The following is a 12,959-nucleotide window of genomic DNA, read 5'->3' on the forward strand; positions in this document are numbered from 1 at the left end:
ATTCGTCTGATAAAAAAGAAAAGAAACAGTCTTGAAGTGTGATTTTGATACATAGCCTACTTCCTCTTAGGTATTTTAAAACCCTTGTACCGACCCCCCCCCCCCCCCCTAACCAATGCAAAAAAACTGCTTTTATTAGTTGTAAATGTTTATTAATAGATAAGGGACTATTTAGTAATGGGATAGGGTTTAGGTATTTATCCCGTACAGTGGGAAGCCTATAAGTTAGCTTAATCATATGGCGAGCCACGGCCTTTCGTCGGGTTACCAGTTCGAGTCGGGTATACAACTGATGTAGGCAGGGAATATATCTCTGTTTGGACTTTTCAAATTTACGGCAAATGCCACAAAACTCCGATGTTAATAGATGGAACCTATATTAATGAACAAGAAGAAACCATACAGTTAGCATACTCCTGATTCAATTGGCTCACATAATTTCATGACAAACTTTTGGCCAGGTGGTTTTCTTCAGTCAGTCCTCTTAATAACGCTTGATTATCAACTTTTACTGTCATACTAGACTCGTAGAAGAAAGTATGTTCCATTGTAATTTAGTATTTTGGTAAAAAGCAATCCGAATCGTACAAGATGTCTCGCTTTTGTTAAGACCGGCCCTGACAATTCATAGGCCAGGCCATGTAAGCAATGATAAATTAAAACAGCCGTTTATCTTTACCGTACACCACACCACGAGGCTTCATTTGACGTCGTCGCCTGAGGCAAAGGCCCAAAAAAAAAAACATAATAAAAAACGCTACGGCTCTTTCTGAGTTATGGACTAAATTTTTAACCAAGTTAAACTATTCTTTTTGTCTCACATTCTTGCTGTAGCATACATATGTAGAACATATATAAAAAAAATAGTTCGATCTTTTACGCTTTGAAATTAGCCGAATAAATTAAACAGCTACAATTATGCTTCAAGAAATGTCTTATCGTATTGAATCACGTCCATAAATTACAAGGTTTAAAACTTCTTTTTCAAAAACCTTTGGAAATTCAGCAAACTCTCCCATTAGAAAATCGATATCAAACTATACTAATATGTTTTCGTCGCATCGCATTTATGCTTGAGAATTTACCGCATTCGGATATTTATAGAAGCAGACGCTTGTTATGCAGTAACGTAGTTTCAAATCTTAATCGGATTAGCGATGTCGCGTGACGTTCATTATTGGATAAACAATGACATCGCGGAATTAATTTTAGTTTTTTTGCAATATTCTATTTATAGAGAAATCGTAATGAATTATAGAATATAAGTTTATATAAGCTATTAAAAGTCGACAGTAAATGTAATCGGAATTATCTGGAATTCAAAATACGATGGAAACTGTTGTTTATAAAAACGTGTGCCAAATACTTCCAAATGTCTACATTGTAATTACTTAAACTATCATTCGTAGCATATCATTCAGATATTTTAAAACTGTATAGTATTCTGCACCTCCCCAAAAAACTCAGTGCAAACAGCCATAGTGCTGGTATAGCGTGATGTCTACGATAAGCTGGTACTGAATCGTGAGATCTACCGCACTATAGAATGAGATCTAACTCAAGCTAGTAATATAGCGTGAGATAGCGTAATGTTATATAAATACATTAGTCTGAAGAAAAGCAAAGAAACAGTCTGGAAGTGTGTTTTTGAGACATAGGCTACTCCACCTTAGATATTTTGAAACTCTTCTACCCGCATATAAACTGCTCCTATTTATTATAAATCTTTATTAATAGATCAGGGACTACTTAGTACAGTAGTAAGAAGAGTTAGACTTGTCAGAGCTAATATCTTTCAGTAGTTTTACCTATCCCAGACAGAGGAAAGCCAATAAGATGGCTTAATCATATGGCGAACCACGGCCTTTCGTCCAGAAAACCAGTTCAAGTCGGGTTATGGAATTAGCCAGGTAGGCCTATTTGTTTTCAAAAATAAATGCATGGACTTGATAGCGGAGGAAGCCATAAACGACAAGCGCTTACGTGAACCACCCTGCGTTTATTTTTATAGTATATGTAAACTTGTATTTTAAAATTCATTTGCTGTCGAGTAAAATTCCATGTTGCCCCGCTGGGGATTTGCTGGACCGCGACTTATTTATTATAAAACTAATGTATGAATGGAATATATATATTTATGCGTACGGCAATTACCACAGAATTCTGATGTTAATAGATAAAACCTACATTAATGAACAAGAAGAAACCATACATTCAGCATACTCCTAATTCTATTGGCTCTAATAATTCCATGACAAACTTTTGAGCAGGTGTTTTTCATCGTTCAGTCCTTTTAATATCGCTTGTTTAACAATTTCAAACTTTTGCTGTCATATTCATATGGGTTTACCTTCTTATACTGATAATAACTAGACTCGTGGAGGAGGGAAGTATGTTTCATTGTAATTTTGTATTTAGGTAAAAAACAATTCGTATCGTACATGGTGTTTCGCTTTTATTAAGGCCGGCCCTGACCATTTATAGGCCTGGCCATGTGAGCAATGATAAATTGAAACAGCTGTCTATCTTTGCCGTACACCACGACGCCGATCGTTTCGTTCGACGTCGTCGCCTTATGCAAACGCCAAATAAGATAGGAAATAAAAAACGCTACGGCTCTTTCCAATTTTTGGTCTGAATTTTTAACCAAGTTTGTCTATTCTTATTGTCTCATATTTTTGTATAGCATATATGCTATATATAAACTCTTAATTCAGTCTTTTACGCTTTGAAATTAGCTGATCAAATAAAACAGCTACAATTCTGCTATGAGAAATGTCTAATCACGTAGAATAAATCTTTCAATAATTCTTTCAAACTCTGAAAATTCAGCTAACTATTTTATTGGATATTTGATTCTATGCAATCGATATCAAAGTATACCGATATTTTTTCGTCGCCTCGCTTTTATGCCTGTAATTTACCGCAATCGGGTAGTGACGCAGTTTCAGATTCTAATCGGATTAGCGGTTAGGCGTGACTTCATTATATAGTAAACGATGACATCGCCGAATTAACGTTAGCATTTTGCAATATATTATTTTTATTTAAATCGCAATGAGTTTAAAAATAGAAGTTCACGTGTGCTATTGAAACTCAACAAAAAATTCCAAGTTTAGAGAGAATGGAAAATGTTGTTTATACAAGCTGACGTATACTGCCAAATCAGACATAAATGGCTAGTTTGGCTATAGTTTGTGACCATGACTTTATTGATTAAATTTAATTACACAAATTTTTAGGTAATATATCATTTCAATTCTATAGTTGCTTTTGAACTCTCTGTGTAAATCGCAGCGTTAAGTTAACTAGTAAGTCACCGGAACGAGACTTCACGGAGATTTCAATTCCAAAGTTTCTGAACCTACCGTGAAATTATTGTATTGAAATTACAGTATTGAAATCGCAGTCAAAATTTTAGTCAACCCGAATGCGTCTTTTAATTGATTCGGAGGATGAAAAATTCATACTACACGAGGTTTAGCGTGTGCAATTTCACCAAAATAGAATAGTTTGGAGTGTGTTTTTTTCATCACATTTCAGTGACATATTTTCTAAAGTTCAGCACAAAATGCTATTTTGCAAAGTGCTTTGAATTTCTTATAATAAAAAAATTGACTAAGCGATTCTGTCAAAAACTCGTTTTCATTTACAATCACATCTCAAGTCCGAGTAATTGCATTGTAAAAGCAGATATAACCGAATACGAATATACAAGAAATAAATCGAATAGCCGAGATAAATTAAAATGACGAGGAGTTCTGCAAGTTGAAAGAAAGTTTGTAATAATGAGAATATGAACAGCCATACTCGAGATTTTATTAGCAGTCGCCAGACGCCAGTCGTTAAAAGAGCCGACTTTTTCAACGGATATGCAATGGTTGAATAAAATGGCCGATATACATATTCCAATTGGTTTATTTATTTATTTAATTGTGATAAATTAAATTCGCGATTGCATCGATAAAATAAAAGCACCATTGCTTCGAAATACCACGACAATCCGCGGACATAAAAATGTGTTTTGAACTGCCCGATTGCTTTTTTCTCATTCATATTCTTGCAAACCAGACCAATATGAGCTGTCCCTGCAACTCTTACTCCGCTCCATCGCAATGCTGCAAATGATTGATTACTGGATATACAAGGACGTAGCCAGAAATTTTCAAAGCGGGGTTCTGATTTTTTTTTGCCAAGTTAGATTGAATCAGCTTGCGGGTCTGCTCGAACGCTGAAATAACGATTGTTTTTATGAGTCTTGAGGGTCTAAAAAGCATTTAAAAGCTACGGATGCTATCTATGATACAGAAAATTGATTATAATTTACATTTCGAAAGGGGGGGTTCGACCCGCAAACCCCCCCCCCCCCCCCCCCCCCCCCCCCCCCCGACTACGCCACTGAATATATATCACTGTTAGAGAAATTCCCAAGTTTGCAATAAAATTTATTTTAAGTCGATAGTTCTAAAACACTACATGTGTGACGCAGGCACAAGGAATTTATGAGGTTTGCAATGTTTAAGAAAGTGTTTTAATCTGTCGCGGTCCATCCGAAACAAACTCAAGGCGTTTCCCGTTTTATTTTTAGTATTTTATAATGCCGCTTTTTCAATTAGAAAATTTTTGGTTGCGGATTCACTTCTTTATTCTATCTTCAAAATCTCGTCGCTGATGATTATGTAATAAAAACCAACTTCGATTTTCCCACAGGTGTCATGGTTCCACGCAAGTACAAAAAATAATTATCTTCCGATTCGCGACACAAAACATATACTTAAGGAAATTTGTAATATAGGGAGAATAAACATCGAAATAAAGATTTTTAAGGCTTAAATAACATGTCACGCTGACGAAAACAATCGGATATTTAAATAAAATGCAATTGCAAACGTCATTAGCTACTCTATTTTTCAGCGTTCAAGGGTCAGGGAATTATCCACACGGATATTAACTTTTAAAAAATGAACTGCTTTTCTTTTTGCTAAAAATGTACACAAATTCATTTACACTTCTCCATTTTGTAAACGGTATTTTTGAACCTGGTAGTTGTCCATTGGTACTGGTAGTATATTTTGGAGACGTTACGCAAGCCGATAGATGACTTACATCTATTTTATAATATATGTATCAATTTACTTATATTTATTTTCTATCTCTTTACAACATTATTCATCCTTATCGTATCATTACTTATCACAGATGCTTACATTCTCTTAAACCAAACAGCCTTATCTATTTGACGGATGTGTAGATTAGGGCACCACTAGACTACTTACACCTAAACATGGAGCAGTTTTCCCCACATCCGGATTGCTGTGAGTTCTTGCGACGCTTATCTACCCGCTTAATTTTTTCACACTTCGGTTACACATTATTATATTCGGCTACACATGGTGGAACGAGTGGTAAATATGGCAACCTAGTAAAGTAAAAGTAGCGCATTTTCAAAGCTACCAATTATAATGGTCGATTACCATTTGAGATTCCAAACAATAAAGCCTAGATTGAATAGGTTGGAATATGATGTAATCAAGACGCCATTTTAATATTTCGAATATTTTATCATCGTTTCACACTCACTGGATCTATAAATTTGTTTTAGTCAATCTTATTGGCATGTTTTTACGACGAAATCTTTTTGGCATTGTTGAGGCGTTTGGAGCCTGAAAGTATTGACAATCTCTAACAGGGAAGGTTGTTTTTGAAGACAAGGCGCATCTAGATTCAGAACGGGTCCTGTGGTAACAATGGGATAGGAAGGCTTAAGGTGGGCTGAAAGGTAACATCGCGGTGAACCGTGGTAACCGTGCAAAGCAACCAGTTGGATTAGATGTGGGCAGTCGGGTGCAAAGATAGGGCGGTAGGTCGAAAATAGGGTAGCTGAGAAAGACGGGACATTGGGTCCAGGATAGGAAGGCTGAGAGACATGAGGCATTGGGTCGAGGGTGAGAGACTGAGAACAGTGGGTCGATAATAGGTAGAATGAGGGAGTTTAGGAAAGTGGTTCAAGAATGAGGGGATAGGGCAGTGGGTCGAGGATGGGAGGACTGGGCAGTGGGTTGGGAATAGAAAGGCTGAGGGATAGACGAGTGAGTCGTGGATAAGAGGGCTGAAGGGGATATGGGGTAGATCGAGTTAGAAAAGCCGGGGGGCGGTGCCCAATTTCAATAAATTGCTGAATAACATACTTATGCCAACATACGATTATATCTTTGTATATTATTTCGACCACACTTATCACAAATGTACATTGCGCTGTAACTACTTAATATCGTTTTTGATTCCAGCAATAACGAACATTTTGATTTTTATAAAAATTCAACATTTAGAAATTAATCAGAAATTTGTAGAATTTAAACTAAAAGGCAGACTTGCTTTATACCACCAACGTTACCTTTTTGGTGAAATTGCACCAGTCGAGCATAAATCTAAACCGCATGCGGAATGCAAAACAACCGGTAGCAAGAGACACACAATCCTAAAGAATCTCAATCTTAGACTGGTAGTATTTTCAAGTTGTTACATTCGTGTTTTCAGTCCCAGAAACATCAGCGTATTTAAACTAGGATGATAGTCGTTGAAGTGCCAGAAAAAATAGTTGTGAAATCTACCCCATGCTAGTACTATAGCGCAGAGCTACTCAACTATTTTTATCGAAGGTCCGCTTACAAAACTTCAAAAATATTTGGGACCGGACTTTCCAGACATTATTTTCGGCATCCTTAAACATGCAATTCCTCAGCTGACTAATGATTAATAGCTAATCAAAATTGTTTGTTATGGCGTTATAGTTCTTTTCATATATATTTTTAAATCCATAATAGTGATTTTATAAAAGTAAACTTCGAAGGTGGGGCTAATGATCCAAAATAAAGAATTATGCGCGGTCCGAATCGAATACCCGAAAGGTCCGGATTCGGACCGCGTCCGCCATTTGAGTAGCCCTGCTATAGCGTGATATCTACCGCACCATAACGTGGATCTTCCTCAAGCAAGTAGTATCGCGTGAAGACTACCACACCATAGCAGAAGATGTACCTCATGCTAGTACATCTTAGTACTATAACGTGAGGTTTCATAGACCATATCAGCGTGGTCCAAGGTTGTCGGCTCCGCGGGCCACAAAATAATTTTTGCATTATTAGCGGGCCACAATAGTGCCAAGAATAGGTAAACAGTGTAATACAAAACAAACACCTTTATTGTACAAACACATAGTTATCAGGCATAGCCATCCTAGGCTGATAGAATCCGCATTCGATTTTTAGTTTTGTATGATGCCTATATTGTTAGCATATATTCCCGACCAAAAATTTATAAAGCTAGATAACAATTTAGACTGTCAAGCACATCATTTAAATTCTCTAGTTTCCCCAGCTAGCCATAACACTATTTAATTCAGTGACATTAGTGATGACAATATGCCAAAAGATTTTTCTGATTAATTTTATGACGGAACAACACAAAATGCGTTTTTTGATTACTCTCCGGATGTGACGAGGGCCACAGATAATTAAGCGGCGGGCCACATTTGGTCCGCGGGCCTGGCTTTGGACCACTCTGCGACTATATCATGAGATCTACCCCAAGCTAACATTATAGCGTGAGGTCCATCTCAAGCTATGAAGTTAGGTTAAGTATTGTTAAGCTAGCACTATAGGATGAGGTCTATCGCAATTAGTATTCTAGCCTGAGATCTACCTGAAGTCAGTAGTATAGTGTGGGATCTATGATATTATAGACTCGGTGAAAGCTTGCACTCTACATCTTTGACTCCATGAAGTAAACATACTTAGTAATACCGATTTATTGAGTAAGCCATTGCTTCTTCATCGAGTATAATTTGTTTCCATGGAATTTTGACACGGTCGCCTGTATGCTCAACATAATTCATTCTGTTTTCTTGCTTCAAAATCGTTCCACGGCTATTAACGTGCTTTGTCGTCTAAGTAGTCTGATGATCAACCGAGAAGCCATTTACTTAATTTCTTCTCTAAGTTTCCTATTGTGGCGATCAGTGGCGGCGCGTGGTCATTTTGACAACCGGGGCAAGCTACTACGGGACCAAGTCACCCCATCTACGGGGACAGGATGAGCGCTGTAAGTTCTCCCATCATTTTATGAGTATAAAAACCATCCCATCGGTAACAACCAATCGGCAAAAGCGACAATTTTTAACGATAAGAAAGTGTCTTTAAAACCGGTCCAAGTCAAGGGAAAAATAAATATAGACATAGTTTATTTTGAAACCTCTTTCAAAAGGAAAGGCAATATTTACCCAGATAAATACAATGACATATTAACAGAAACTTCGGGAAAGCAGACAAAACCTAAAATAAGGTTTAAAACGTTACTATGAAGAAAGGAAAATTAATGCAAAGATAAGGACATGCGTCGCTCACTCATAGATATATATGCTGCTAGACTTCTACTGCTTGAACATATATGCAACACGCCGCGGTTTCTTGGAAGCAAAATGCTCAATAACGCGCTGATTAAAGTCATGCATCCCAGAAATAACGTCTCTGTGAATGGATAAAACAGCCAAGGAATTTAATCTATCTTGCTCCATTGTGTTTCTGAGATACGTTTTAATACGCTTCAGCGTGCTGAATGTTCGCTCTGCGTCGGCGGAAGAAATAGGCGTCGTCAAAATGATGTCCAGAAATTTTGCAGACGCCGCAAAGGTAGTTACTAGAGTGTTATCTATGAGGAACTCATAGAGCGCGCAAGTTGATGTGATGTTCAAAAAAGTTTGATTGGTGTATATACATCGCAATTCATTTTCCAATTTACCCACGTTTATCATGGGGTTAAATTTGGAGACGGTAGTCAACAAATGGATGGGAAATTGACGTGCAAATTTTGAAAAATTTTTGGGGTTCATCAAAGAGAACGCGGCAAGGTGTTCAGTGCGCAGACGATCGCCTATTTGATTCACCATAATGTCACAGCATTCCTTTGCAGACAAAATCAAACGCTGCGTTGTTTGCCCGCGGCGTAAAGAAGCACTCCATGTGTCGTCGTATTTTATTGTTTCCCGGATACGAGATACAGCATCGCAGAAGTCTGAAATACACGACTGCACAGACGCTCCATCCATTAGCCTTGACTGCAATGCGCTGTATAATACATCCACGTGATAGAATATTGGGGAGAAAAAAGCGAGAAAAAATGAAAACTCACCATCTTCTAGCAGACGCTTTAGACCTGCCGCCTCCCTCACAGAGCGTTCGTCCCAAACCGGAGAGCTCTGAATGCCATTGAAACACTCAATGAGCTCAGACCTAATTTCGGACACGCCCTGCACCACGCGTGATTGGAAGTTCCAACGTGTTGGTGCACAAGCTGGGAGACGGCGGCTACATATCTGGCGAATGAGGTCAGAGCGCTTCGGCGAGACGGAAAAAAAATGAAGAAAACCCCGAAACATTTGCAAAAAATATACGGACGAGAGGGGTATCAAGACACATATTTTTAATAACGAGGTTAAATTGGTGTGCACAACAATGTAAAAAATGCGCATGAGGAAAATCTTCTTTTATATAAACTTGAACACCATGTTTCGACCCACTCATGACTGCCGCGCCGTCATAAGTTTGAGCTATCAATTTTGACTTCGCGTTGTAAGGCTGTAACACTTCTTTCAGTACAGCCGATATCCCGCAAGCCGTGCAATCAACGATTGGTACAAAGCTGTGAAATCTCTCGGTAGGTTTACCATCTTTCACAAACCGAAAAATCACAGCCAGTTGGGAAACGCACGTGATGTCAGTTGTCTCGTCAGACTAAATCGAAAGGAACTGGCAATTCTCAATTTCCAGAGCCAAATGTTGTAAATAAATTTTATACATTGAGTCGAGCAAATAATTTTGGATATCCTTAGATGTCCCTTTCGAAACAGTTGCGGCATCAAGATGATCTCTCAATACTGTATCTAGGGATGCGGTGTATTCCACCATATCCAAAAAACCCTCTATTAGAAGAGCCAGCCCGTTCATCGTGCCCACGGAGGGACAGCTCGTGACAACCAATGAACTTCAAAACATCTATCAATCGACCGAGAACATTGCGGTTTTTCTCGACGTTTTGGTTGTGCCGACAAATAGAAACCGCGCGTCCTTCCTTAACATTTCCGAATGTTCGGTATTTTACTGCATTGTCCAGATGCTCCATAGAAGATTGATGATCCCTGGCACGCTCGGAAAGATGTTTAAGATCTCTAAAAACCAAATGTACACCAACGTGAGTCACGGGCGGTAGCAAAAAGTAGGCAATAAAAACAAAAAAGTGCATTTTTGTCCTCGCTGTAACACAACCATTCGTGTTTTTTATACCAAGTTTCTGCGCAGAATCTACGCCGACGCTTTCCTCCGTCATGGGATTGTTCCAGTGAACAATTTTTTGGTTGATAAGGCCCAAGACGTTGTACCTCTAATTTTTGTTCCAGCGGCAGCTGCGTAAACGGAGTGCGAAGTAGTGCATCAACCTTATTCATTATGAGGTCTAAGGCTAAGAAATGCGAAGCCGGAAAGAAGTGAGGAGCTCAAAAGGAATGTGGAAAATCGAAAGCAAATGGACTAAATATTGTTGTTGAAAATGGAGCAAATGGACTTGTTATATCGATAACAAGGAAAATGATTTTCAAAAAACAAGAAAGGTTTGCTTGACTTCCAAAAACAATTGAAAGGATAAACACAGTAACAAACCAATAAAAATAACGAACTTGTCAATGCAAGAACCCAAAAAATAAAAAGGGGGGGTAAAATAAATAAAAAAATTATCTCCATCAAAAATAATTCAAAATAGCAGTGGCGACGCGTCAATAGGGCCAACCGGGGCAATGCCCCGGTTGTTTTTTCGGTATAATAAAAAATATTCGAAAAATACCTCAATATCGGTTGCACAGACTGTCTACACTAGCCATATTCTCCCGACATGGTCATTTTTCGCTCGCAAAGCCTTCGCCGAACGTCGACGGGGCGACGCCGATTTTGCCCCGGTTGCTCATTGTATATCGTATTCTCTCTTTTATCTTCCACTCGCCGCGTTTGTTTTCTGTTTCTTTTACTAAATCATCGGGGCTAGCCCCGAAATTATGACGACACAATGCCGACGTTTCTTACAACAACGTGTTAACATATTCACGCATTCCTTCTCGTTCGTTGGTTGCTTGAAGAGTTGATAGTTTCCTCGCCTTCTTTTTTGTCGCTTGTTTCGCTATTTGAATCAGTTAGAGACCTTTGGTCCATTTGCTTTCGATTTTCCACATTCCTTTTGAGCTCCTCACTTCTTTCCGGCTTCGCATTTCTTAGCCTTAGACCTCATAATGAATAAGGTTGATGCACTACTTCGCACTCCGTTTTCGCAGCTGCCGCTGGAACAAAAATTAGAGGTACAACGTCTTGGGCCTTGTCAACCAAAAAATTGTTCACTGGAACAATCCCATGACGGAGGAAAGCGTCGGCGTACATTCTGCGCAGAAACTTGGTATAAAAAACACGAATGGTTGTGTTACAGCGAGGACAAAAATGCACTTTTTTGTTTTTATTGCCTACTTTTTGCTACCGCCCGTGACTCACGTTGGTGTAAATTTGGTTTTAGAGATCTTAAACATCTTTCCGAGCGTGCCAGGGATCATCAATCATCTATGGAGCATCTGGACAATGCAGTAAAATACCGAACATTCGGAAATGTTAATATTGCAGCACAGTTGGATGAAGGACGCGCGGTTTCTATTCGTCGGCACAACCAAAACGTCGAGAAAAACCGCCATGTTCTCGGTCGATTGATAGATGTTTAGAAGTTCATTGGTCGTCACGAGCTGTCCCTCCGCGGGCACGATGAACGGGCTGGCTCTTCTAATAGAGGGATATTTTTGAATATGGTGGAATACACCGCATCCCTAGATACAGTATTGAGAGATCATCTTGATGCCGCAACTGTTTCGAAAGGGACATCTAAGGATATCCAAAATGATTTGCTCGACTCAATGTATAAAATTTATTTACAACATTTGGTTCTGGAAATTGAGGATTGCCAGTTACTTTCGATTCAGACTGACGAGACAACTGACATCACGTGCGTTTCCTTCCCAACTGGCTGTGATTTTTCGATTTGTGAAAGATGGTAAACCTACCGAGAGATTTCACAGCTTTGTACCAATCGTTGATCGCACGGCTTGCGGGATATCGGCTGTACTGAAAGAAGTGTTACAGCCTTACAACGCGAAGTCAAAATTGATAGCTCAAACTTCTGACGGCGCGACAGTCATGAATGGGTCGAAACATGGTATTCAAGTTTATATAAAAGAAGATTTTCCTCATGCGCATTTTTTACATTGTTATGCACACCAATTTAACCTCGTTATTGAAAATATGTGTCTTGATACCCCTCTCGTCCGTATATTTTTTGCAAATGTTTCGGGGTTTTCTTCATTTTTTTCCGTTTCGCCGAAGCGCTCTGACCTCCTTCGCCAGATATGTAGCCGCCGTCTCCCAGCTTGTGCACCAACACGTTGGAACTTCCAATCACGCGTGGTGCAGGGCGTGTCCGAAATTAGGTCTGAGCTCATTGAGTGTTTCAATGGCATTCAGAGCTCTCCGGTTTGGGACGAACGCTCTGTGAGGGAGGCGGCAGGTCTAAAGCGTCTGCTAGAAGATGGTGAGTTTTCATTTTTTCTCCACAATATTCTATCACGTGGATGTATTATACGGCGCATTGCGATCAAGGCTAATGAATGGAGCGTCTGTGCAGTCGTGTATTTCAGACTTCTGCGATGCTGTATCTCGTATTCGGGAAACAATAAAATACGACGACACATGGAGTGCTTCTCTACGCCGCGGGCAAACAACGCAGCGTTTGATTTTGTCTGCAAAGGAATGCTGTGACATTCTGGTGAATCAAATAGGCGATCGTCTGCGCACTGAACACCTTGCCGCGTTCTCTTTGATGAACCC

Source organism: Styela clava, chromosome 8 (genome assembly GCF_964204865.1).
Source record: "Styela clava chromosome 8, kaStyClav1.hap1.2, whole genome shotgun sequence".
In the NCBI taxonomy this organism is placed as follows: domain Eukaryota; kingdom Metazoa; phylum Chordata; class Ascidiacea; order Stolidobranchia; family Styelidae; genus Styela; species Styela clava.